The following is a 12249-nucleotide window of genomic DNA, read 5'->3' on the forward strand; positions in this document are numbered from 1 at the left end:
ATAGTTTCTTCTTCGAACTATTGGCGGTGGTAATATGCATGCTGTGTTCATTTCCTTACCTCCCTCATCCTTCAAGTCACGTCTTTCTGGTTTCTTCTCCCAATATCAAATGGGTTGCCTCTTTCAAAGTTCATACTGTCCTCAATTAACAGCCTGACTTATAAAGTACAACATTTTATTTAATAATATCCATAATTGATATGTGTTTATGATGTTAGGTTTTAGGAAAATATTATGGTGTGTAAATTTGCATGGCTCCGGTGACAGATGGATTAGAGAGGCCAGCTTTTATCAGAGGCATGTTATTTTTATTTCCATCTGAAAGACTAAAGAATAGGCCCCTATATTGATTGATAGTGAAATACCTTTGCTATTAGTGTAGCTATTCCAAAGGACTGTATACCTTTTGCATGGCATTAAACTTTGTTAAAAATGTTCTGAAATAAAAATGAAATTGCTATGTTACAAAGAAAATAGTATTACCTGGCATATTAACAAAAAGGTACTAAACTTAGTTCATGGAAATAGTTTGAAATTTTAGTGACAGAATAAAACGTCCTTGCTGTGGCAGCATAAAAGGATCTGGAAAAGGAACTCAATCTTCTGTTTCAAGTTGTAGTTTTATCCGACAGCTTAAATGTCTTCACATGATATGTGATATTTTAATACATACAAAAATATAGTGGTAGAGATGCTAAAACTACTCACACTAAAATTTGGAGCATCAGAATATATTCATGGAATACTTTGGTCACGTCCATAATGCAGAATAAAGGTCATTGCAACAATTTAAATACTATTTTTTATGCCCTGGAGATCTCCAGTAATTGATTTCTATTCAAAAGTGTCATAAATATTTCATTAGTACTTGTTCATAAGCAAGAACATTTTTTCAATCATGTTTTAATATTTTATGTACTCCTAAAAACACAAATTGCAAATTAATTGAAAGCTATTGAGAAATTGGAAAGATAAGTTGAAATCATTTAAAAGTAAAAGCCTCCAACTTCAGCCCTATTAGAAAGAATATAAACAAAACCATAATGAGCTTGAATTCATCGTTTAATATGATATCCCAGGAAAAGAATGGTGAATGGGATTAAGATGATTTAATCAAAGCAATAAGTAATTTAGTAGCAGACTCAGGACCATAGCAGTTTAAGGACCAGCCAGCCAGGCAGATAGATAACTGTATTGCTTATCTGTATGTGGTGCAAACATAACAAAGGTATAAATAAGGAATAGAGTGCTGGGTAGCTCAGGTTTTCAGGTTTATCACTTTACATCATACTACAAGGTAAAGAGTAACTTCAAACAGGAATTACAAAGCATTCTTGTTGGATGACTTAGCGATATCACGCATTTTTGCCATTCAAATGAAAAACAGCAGTGTGCAATTACAGTTAATATCACCAACTGTGAGAACCATCTTGTTGACAATCCCCTTAAGTCTGCAGTCTTAAATAATAGTTAAACATCTATAAATTATCAGAGTGCTGTTTTATACTATCATCTAAATTCTCATCTGTTTAGTATGACTGCAAATAATTTGCTTGCTTCATAAAAAAAAGTTAGAGTGAGTAAAAATTTCCGATCCAGACTTTTAGAACACCCACCACCAAATATTCTACTACAGCCCACGTTTGGAATTAGTAAGTGAAACTGCTCCTGTAAATAGGGGCACCTGGGTGGCTCAATCAGTTAAGTGTCCAACTGTTGATTTATGCTCAGGTCATGATCTCGGTTTGTGTGATCGATCCCTGCATCGGGATCTGCGCTGACAGTGTGGAACCTGCTTGGGATCCTTTCTCCTCTGTATGCCTCTCCCCAACTCACGTGTGTGCATGTGTGCATGCACACATGCACACACACACTCTCTTTCTCAAAATAAATAAACAAACTTAAAAAAACCCAAAACCCCCCAAATTATATATATATGTGTATGTGTGTGTGTGTGTGTGTGTGTGTGTGTGTGTGTATATATATATATATATATATATACACATATATATATAGAACCTTAAATATAACTCAAATTTTCAATGTCTAAGTGTCTAAATCTGGTCATATCCAAGACTAGTGTTTTATTTCTTATTTTTTAGATTCAAATGTTAGTTTTTATTCCATACTTTTTTTTTAATAATGTTAAAAACAGAGAAGGAAGAGATGACACTATGCGTTCTTTGTCTCTATTATCCTTACATATAGACAGCCATACTGAACATTGTTATAATTGTGCCAGACATGGCAAGAAATACTTTATGGAAATAGAAATATAGAGGGTTTTTATGCATATATGTCCAAAGCTGTGCCAAAAGGTTAGCACAAATAGGCGAGTACCTATAACATTGTAAAGATACTTGGACAGAATGTAAATGAAAAATTAGTAATATACTAATAATATATTAATTTGAAGAATGCTAAAATGCCCACATATGCATAAATATTTACCTTCCAGTACAAAAATTTCCACAATCATTTCTTATTTGAGGTAAAGAACATTAGACAAAATATAACCACTACTTAATCATTATTATTTAGTAGTAACAGTATTAGAAGTAGCAGCAAAGAATTCTATTGTGATAGCAGGTTGGTTTGGTTAAAACGCTTTTCATAGGTTAATCAGTTTAACTTTTTTTTTTCCTTAACAGCTTTATTGAGATAGAAACCACATACCACAGAATTCCCCCACTCTGAATGTACAAATCAATGGTTTTTAGTATATTCACGGATTTGCACCACCATCACCATAATTAGAACATTCGCCTCACCTCAGAAAGACACCTTGTACACTTTAGCTAACCTTCTCCTCCACTTCCTGCCTTCCCCCTCCATTTAACCTTTATAATAGTCCTAGGAAGTACATACTAATACTCTCGACACCATTTACATTTGAAGAAACTGAGGCATAGGAAAGTTCAATGATTTGCCCAAGGGCATAAAGGTAGTAGGAAAAGAAGATGGGATTTGAATCCAGATCACCTAGCTGCAGATTCTTTGTTCTTAACCACTATTCTATACAGCCTCCATTAAAAAAGCAAAGGATATTTTAACTTTGTTATGGATACTCTGACCCATACAAAGCAGCAACAGCTGAAAGCCAAGCAGGCCACATTTCATAAAATGATTCTGGGACTTTAAAGCTGGGTCTAGATCTGCCATATGTTTTTGATCTGAACTGTACTGAATTTTTAGGCTTCATGAATATATTTCAATTTCCACATAATTTACCACCTTGGTCCCAGACATACTGCCAATATCAAGGCAGGACAGGAAACTTGTTTAACAACGAGAGATAACTTACGTCACATAGACACAATTTCTCACAAAAATAAAACCCAAACATACTTACTTTTTCTCCTCCAGGGACAGACCATTCACACACGTAGTACATATTTTGCAGTCCTGTGAAAAGGAGAAACAGTCAGTGCTATGCTAGTGCCTTTGTGCAAATTAGAAAAGTAACCCAGTCTCAAGATACTGTATTGCCTCTATCGGAGATTTGTTACAATAAACTGACTGTAGTAGAAGAAGACACATTGCTTCTACCTGTCACGACATTTTTGCAAAAAACATTCAAATAGATGACATGTATTACGTGAATGTCCCTCCCCCTTTCGATACGGCACCATATGACACCACCCATGAGGCTGTTTTCAGTGGGTATGAATCCACAGCCACCCAATGATCCATCTCTGAAGGTAGTGGGAGCGATTTTACAGCTGGCATGCAAGGTTTCAATCCTGGGAGTTTGCCCCCTAGAACTTTAACTCCCATATTTACAACAACTACATATTCTGCTGGTAGCCAAAGGAAACCTCATTTAAAATGGAGTCATGGAGCCAAATGGGGTATCTCTCATGCCCCACTACTCCTCCATCATCACTTGCAGGCAGGTAGAGATGTACCTTGCGTTCTCAACAGGAAGAAGAAGCGTATACTTTTCTATCCTAGCAGAAGGAAGAAAGCATTTCTTCTTGCCCAGTAACAGCCCAGCCAATGAAAGACTGTCACAGCTCAATCACTGAAAAGCCACTACAGTTCAAATTCCAAGTTTACTTCAATGGACTTTTTGTTTATAAGAACCCCTACCAACTCTACCCTTTCCTATATGAAAGAAAATTCCTCTCCTTTGCCCTTGGGACTTGCCTATGGTTTTGCCATACTTGCATGTCCTGAGTTGCAATTCTCTGCTATTCTGAAATAAATTCATTTTGCTGATAAAATAACAGGCTGTTATATTTTTAAGGTCAACCCAACCTATGAGCATTAACAGTAGTGAACTGGAATTCAGTCAAATTCTCAAGTACCTCTATCAGAATTTGTATGTGTTCACTTGAGTCCTGTGGACCATATATCTCTTCTTCTCCCTGGTGGTAACTTTCCCCCAAGGGTGGGTTATCAGAATCCAATGGCTTTTTCCATTCACTATGAATTTAAATGGTACCATAAATGGGTTACCTTCTAGGGGTGGAGGCTAACTAACTGCCCTCTCTAGTGTGTCATTGTTTCTCTTCTTCCTCTTATTCATCATTTGACTAATATTCTTTAGTCTTTAGTGTTCCAGAGTAGTAATTTTCAAATATCAACTGGAAAGTAGTTCGCTTTTTTTGCCTTGATGCCTATCAAGTTAGCTACATGTTTTTTAGATGGTTTAGTGTTATTCGCTGTGTTTCCTCTGCTTTTGTACTACCAACTGAGATACCTCATTAGCCCAGAACCCGAGGTTGCAGCCATCAATGGCACAGTCTGTGGTCTGCCACAGTCCCAAGCTTTCTGTCATGTCTCCAAAGTCACACAACCAGCACTTTGAAAACTTCAAATGTTTCACTATTCTCTCTCTCAATGCATATGGGTTGATATCACAGAGAGAAAGTTTCAACATCCTTGTTGCTGAGCAGGTTTTTTGGTTAATACTGACATTAGAGTCAATAAAATCCATTTAGTCCAATACTTGTAGGCATGTAGACAAGTGTGATGTTATCAATACATGCCTAAAAAAAAGATTCACACACATACATCTGGCCTTATCTGTCATGAGGCAAGAAACTAGTGAATCAAGTATGGAGTGCCACTATCAGATAGCTATATTTTGACCAAAGTTATAGTTTTTCTTTTCTTTTCTTTGTCTCCTTCTAGTATGGTCCCTAAGGTGCCCAAATCCCAAATTAGCAATTCAACAGAGATTGAGCAAGATAAGGATATGCTAAATCAAGAGTGTAATCTGAGTACTATTTCAGGAATCAATTTGACTTGTTACATACATATCTTTTACCACAAGGTTCGAAAAGGACTGAGGAACCAAAGAGGCCTGGTTCTCTCAAGATCTGATGCCTTTTGTTTTTTGTTGGTATCACAGCCTTGACTTGATAATTCACTAAATAATTCAGAGCTTCTGCAGCTTTTTAGCAAACTTGAGGTTATAGCCCTTTCACCCCTAAGAGTAGTTTTAATTCTCTAAAATGTTCAGTGCTGTTTGGTAGAAATGAAAATATGGGTGCTTGAGAAGTGCCTTATTATAATAGTATCTCACCCACTTATTTGTCCATCAGAATTGGCTCTTGTCAAAGGACAACTTTATTTGACTTCTTAGTCTCTTAAAGCTTCTCTGCTAATCCTCCTAGAAGGATCTTTCAAAATGGAATTACTTTACCTAAATAAACAAGGACAGATGATATTTGACCATTCCATCTTCATTAGCCATAGGAGATTTGAGAGCAGCTTTTCCAACCTTCAAACACTAAAGGGCATGGATTTTAATCCAAGAAGTCCAAATAAGAATTGTACATACTACCACAGAGGAACAAGCACAGCATGTTCTCGAAAAAGCACCTGAGACTGCAATCATTCCAAAATTTCCTCAAAAACCTCAAAGATCTTAACACTCTGTAGCTCTACAAGAGAACATCCCCCAGGTCATTCAAAGAAAGATACAATTTTAAAATTTTAGATTCCTCTTCATGCTCTCCTCCCATTTTTCAGATATTGAATATATTCTAAAATAAATCCTCTTACAGTGTTTCCAGAGAAGAATTATACGATAGTGGCATTTAGTTCTTTTCTGCCTGTAACTTCTGACGACTACAGATGTGAATTCTCAGTAATGGTGACAGGAAAAAACATTCAGCTACTCTCTCTCTGGAAAGATAATATTTGAAGAAGCCTGTTCAAAACAGCAATCTCCATTTAAACCTCCTAGATACAGGATAAAACATTAGATACAATTCCCTCTTTTGACCATATCCTTCCTACGGTAAAGTTTAGATGGTTTAAAACTGGGTTATACCTGACATAATGTTAAAATTACATGTTATCCAGCATCACCAGCCCCACATCTTTTCTACCTGTGTTTCCACCTCTAATTTTGACATCACCTGGGCACTGACGCAACTAAGGGTTAAATTTTCTAATTTCCCTTGATGTCCTTTCTTTAAGGTTTGTCATCTGAACAACTTTGTTTTCTTTTGTTTTATTTTTCCAGCATTTCATTTTTTTCCATTATAAATGTAATATACTGTCAAACAGAAAAATGATAACATCAATTGCTATATGCTAAACACTGGACTAACCAATACACACACACACATACATACACATTCTTATTTATTCACACCTTAATGAGGTAAGTAAATATCCCTATTACAAAGATAATTAAACTGACACACAGGGATTATGTAAAGAATGCTCTTCACAGAAAAAGCAGTAATGTTTTGTGCTTAGGTGCATGCGCTTTGGACTGAGATCCTATGTATCAAAATGTTAGCAGCACAACTTATTTATTGGGCACTATAAGCAACTCTACCTCCACTATCTCCCTCATAGTTGTTAAACACAGATTTCACCTGAATAAAAGTTAATATGCCCCATTATTAGACCCCGAGTATAGGTGCATAAACATATAAACACATACAGGCATTGTTGTTTCAGTTCATATTCACGCTTGAAGCAACAGTGATAATTACACGAAGATAAAAATAAAGTATCAATCAAATTGGGTTGGGCCAAATGGCTTCCTGAAAAATAATTATTTCGGATATAGTCATATAAATACCTATGCAATATACTGCTAGAATTTCTCAGTAATAGGACCCAGAAAGCAATGGCATATAGTTATATGCGTAAACTTTTTGAAAATAGCTCATACGCTCTATGAGCTTATAAACACAAAGTCAGCATTATTATTATACATTGTTCAATCTAATTTGACCATGTGACTTTCAAATTTTGTCATATTAGCTAGTTTCTTACTATTTTTGGACAGCAATTTATGTGTGAACTTCATGCAAAGTATTTCTGGAAAATGCAATCATAGATAAGATATGGATTCTGCCCACTAGTATTCTATAATCTATTCAGATAGATTTAAAACAAAAAGGAAGATATGTCTTTAATTCAAATAGAGATTGATAACCAAATGATAACTCTCAAAAAAGTGGGTACACATAAATTACAATAAATGGGAAGAGAAAGAAAAAGATGATTTTTAGATATGGCAGTCAGAAAAGGATTAAAACAAGCAGCACTACCAACAATAACCAAACGATGAAGAGAGCCCAAATATCCATCAACTGCTGAATGGATAAAGAAGATGTGGTATACATACAAAAGGGAATATTACTCAGCCATCAAAAAGAACAAAATCATGCCATTTGCAAAAAAGTGGATGGAGCTAGCATGTATTATGCCAAGTGAACTAAGTTAATCAGATAAAGACAAATACCATCTGATTTTCCTCATAAGTGGAATTTAAGAAGCAAAAGAGAAGAACACAGGGGAAGGTGGAGGGAAGAGAAGAGAGGGAAACCACAAGAGACCCTTAACAATAGAGAAAAAAACTGAGGGTTGGGTGGGAGATGGGCCAGATGGATGATGGGTATTGAGGAGGACACTTGTGATGAGCACTTGGTGTTGTACGCAAGTGATGAATCACTGAATTCTACTCCTGAAACCATCAATGCTCTGTATGTTAACTAAAAATTAAATTAAGAAAATAAAGATAAAAAAATCAAACAAAAGGAAAAAGGACTGCAACATCTAGGAAACAATATGCACATATCCCTCTAACATGGAACATTTCTATATAAATTATTTTTGAAAAATCTTTTGCCAATACCTATGCAAAAATTTAAATATATTGTCAAATAATTCTAAATTACAATCAATATCATTCTCAGGTAACTCAAATACAGATTTTCCTTTTGTAAAACCATTCAGAAAATCCTTTATAACATTTTACATTGTCTAGTGATATGTCTGTCTATACAAATAAAGCAAGCCTTCTATTACTCCACTTCGATTTTTCTTTAAGAATATAAGCATACTTGGACTTCCATACCAGTCCTAGACATGTTATTGGAAGCAAAATAGGAACCATGAGTCATTTATGCTTTTAATTCACATTCAGTGAGTTCTTACTATGTGTCACATACACTTCTAGGTAATACAGATAGAACAGTGAACAAAAGAATAATGTTTCTGATATTAAAGAGCTTTTAATTTTAGTGAGGGAAGCTGACAACATATTAACAAACACAGGTACATACATGAATATTTCCTATATTGTGCTGGGAGATGCTACAGGCCATGAAGGAAAATATGAAAGGATTAGGGGATAGAGAATACAACAGGGAGCACGAGTTTGTGCCGTCCAGTGTTCAGGGAAGTTGTCTGAGCAGATGACAGAACACACCTGGCAGATAAAGCAGCATGTGCAGAAACCTTGAAGTGGATATTAGACACTGAGCAACAGCAAGGAAGCCCGTAATTCTGAAGTGAACCATGCAGGTTAGAAAGAAGTAGGAGATGAGGGGCGCCTGGGTGGCGCATTCGGTTAAGCGTCCGACTTCAGCCAGGTCACGATCTCGCGGTCTGTGAGTTCGAGCCCCGCGTCGGGCTCTGGGCTGATGGCTCAGAGCCTGGAGCCTGTTTCCAATTCTGTGTCTCCCTCTCTCTCTGTCCCTCCCCTGTTCATGCTCTGCCTCTCTCTGTCCCAAAAATAAATAACGTTGAAAAAAAAAAAAAAAAAAAAAAGAAAGAAGTAGGAGATGATACCAAAAGGTAGGAAATTCAGGACGCTGTAGGACTTTGAATATCACTTGGAATGAAATGTGAAGGCATTAGAGTGCCTTAACAGAAGGAGTCATATGGTCCGAATGGAAATTTTAAATGACTGTTCTTCCTGGTGTCAGTCGCCAGGTATCAGAATACAGGTGAATAAAGAGGGAGCAGGGAACCTCACATCATACACAAACATCAATTCAAATTGGATCATAAACTTAAATATAAGAACTAAATAAAAAAAACCTTTCTATTTTATTTATTTAATTTTTTGAGAGGGAGAGAGAAAGGAACTTAAGCAGGCTCCATGCTCAGCACGTAGCTGGATGTGGAGTTCAACTTCACCATCTTGGGATCATGACCTAAGCTGAAGCTGAAATCAAGAGGTGGTCACTCAGCCGCTGAGCCACCCAGGTGCCCCTAAAAAAGACCTTCAAAAGGAACATAGAAGACCTTTGAGACCTCATACTAAGTCAAGGTTTCTTTTATATGTATCTATAAAAATGTCATACTTTTTCCTTTGTTTTCTGGTATTTTTAAAAGAAATGCAGTGTCACACACTTCTGCAGCTCGATTTTCTCACTCAATAATACTTCATAAAAATCCTAACTAAATCCACTGGTTTTGCTATATAATTCATTCTTTTTAATGGCTGCATAATATTTCATGAACAGTTTCAATAGAAGTATAGTTGACACATAATGTTATGTTAGTTTCAGGTGTACAACATAGTGATTTGACAAATCTATACATCATACTGTGCTCACCACAAGTATAGCTACCATCTGTCACCATACAACACTATGGTAATACCATTGACTATATTCTCTATGCTGTACCTTTTTTTAAAAAAAATTTATTTTATTTTTTTTTTTACAGAGAGAGTGGGGGAGGTGCAGGGGTGGCAGAGGATCTGGAGTGTGTTCTGCGCTAATAGCAGAGAGCCCAATGTGGGGCTCAAACTCACGAATTGTCAAATCATGACCTGAGCTGAAGTTGGATGCTCAACCGAATGAGCCACCCAGGCACCCCTCAGTGTTGTACCTTTCATCCCCATGACTTACTCATTCCATAAGTGGAAGCATGTAACTCCTACTCCCCTTCACTCATTTTGCCCATCCCCTTCACCCCCTAAGCAACAATTTCTTAAATATAACACTAAAATATTGTCCATGAAAGAAAAAATTGATCAATTGGAACTTATCAAAGTTCGAAAGTTTTGCACTTCAAAAGATACCATTAAGAAAGGAAAAGACAAACAACAAACTGTAAGAAAATATTTGCAAACACATATTCAATATGAGAATTGTGTCCAGAATTTATTTTTTTAAAACCTTGATGCCTCAATAATAAGACAAAAGACTCAGTCAGAAAATGACCAAAAGATATGGACATTTCATCAAAGGAGATATATGAATGACCAATAAGCACGTGAAAAGGTGCTTAACATCATTAGTCACTGATACCTTTTTACATGCACTAGAATGGCTAGTATAAATAAGAAAGGATGTAGATGAGTAGTCACCCTCATACGTTGCTGGTGGAAATACGATATGATACAGCCACTTTAGAGAACAGTTTTGCAGCTTCTCAAGATGTTAAACATACAGGTACCATATAAGCCAGCAATTCTACTCCTGGATACTCAAAAGGAATGAAAACACACCTACACACAAAGACATGCATATCAAAGTTCAGAAGAGAATTATTCATAATAGCCCCAAACTGGAAACTACCTAAGTGTTCATCAACTTATAAATAGATAGACAGAATGTGCTTCCATACAATGAAATTCTCTACAGCAAGAGAAAGGAAAAAAAAATATGGATACGTGCTATGTCAGGGATGATCCTCAAAAATACTATGCTACATGAAAAAAGCCAGATATGAGACTACATATTGCATCGTTCTATTTATGTGAAATGATCATGGACAGAAAGTAGCCTAGTGGTTGCTACAGTTAAGGGTGGGAATGGGCATGAGAGACTTCACTAAGAGGATGAAAATGCTTCAAAACTGTTGTATTATGATGGTTGTACTACTCAGGAAAGTCACTAAAATCATTGAGTTGTACACTTGAAATTTTGTGAATTTCATATGTAAAATATAACTGGATAAAACTCTTTTAAAAACAATGGAAGCAGGTAGACTAACCAGGAGGCTCTAATTACAGTTAAAGGAAGGGATGATAGTGGCTTTGTTCAGTGAAAAGAATATCTGGTCAAAATGTGGATATATATGAAAATTAGTGTCAACGGGATTTACTTCTGGATTTGATGTGAAATGTGAGGGATCGGGGACTAACAAAATCATTCCAAGTTTCTTGCTCTAAAACAACTGGTAAAATGGAGATGTCATTTATTCAGATGGCAAATAATATAGATTAGTTTCAGTCAGTGATAAATCAAAAGTTTGGTTTTAGACATGTTAACATTGAAATCCTTAAAAAAAAAAGATTGAAATCCTATTATATAGCCAAGTCATGTCAGCTGCACAATTGGAGTTCAGGGAAGAATTCAGGGCTGTAGCAAAAAATATAGAGTAATTGTTACAGAGACTGGATTTAAAGCTAGATGAGCTCACGAACAGAGCCGATACATACAAAGAAGACAAGCGAAGGGACTGAACCCCAGAATGTTCCCAAGTTTAAAGACGGAAAGCAAAGAAGTCAGTTATTAAGTGTCCAACTGTTGATTTTGGCTCAGGTCATGATCTCACGGTTCATGAGATCGAGCTGCGTGTTGGTGTCCACACTGACAGTGTGGAGGTTGCTTGGGAATCTCTCTCTCCCTCTCTCTCTCTGTCCCTCCCCCTGCTCATACGCACTCTCTGTCCCTCTCAAAAGAAATAAATAAACAAAAAAAAAAGTAATCCTGCAAATATATTTTAGTCACACAAAAAAACAAATTTGAGAAGTATCTATGTCCCACTCTGGCCAGTTTCTGACACTGGTATATTTTGTCATTCATTCTGATATACTGAACTGATCTCAAAGTAGTGTAATTCAAAAACCAGGTTTTCAAACACAAATGTGAATATGGTGTATATTCCACATTCCACAATGTACAGGTTCATGCATGTACTCATTCACAGAGCATACAAATTTACAAAATATAAATTGGGGAGTTTTAGCTTTGTAGGCACGCTGCTAGAAACCCGAAATGAATAAAAAAAAATCTAAAAGAAAATACC

Source organism: Herpailurus yagouaroundi, unplaced genomic scaffold, assembly GCF_014898765.1.
Source record: "Herpailurus yagouaroundi ecotype Mexico unplaced genomic scaffold, PumYag 67793, whole genome shotgun sequence".
Lineage (NCBI taxonomy): Eukaryota > Metazoa > Chordata > Mammalia > Carnivora > Felidae > Herpailurus > Herpailurus yagouaroundi.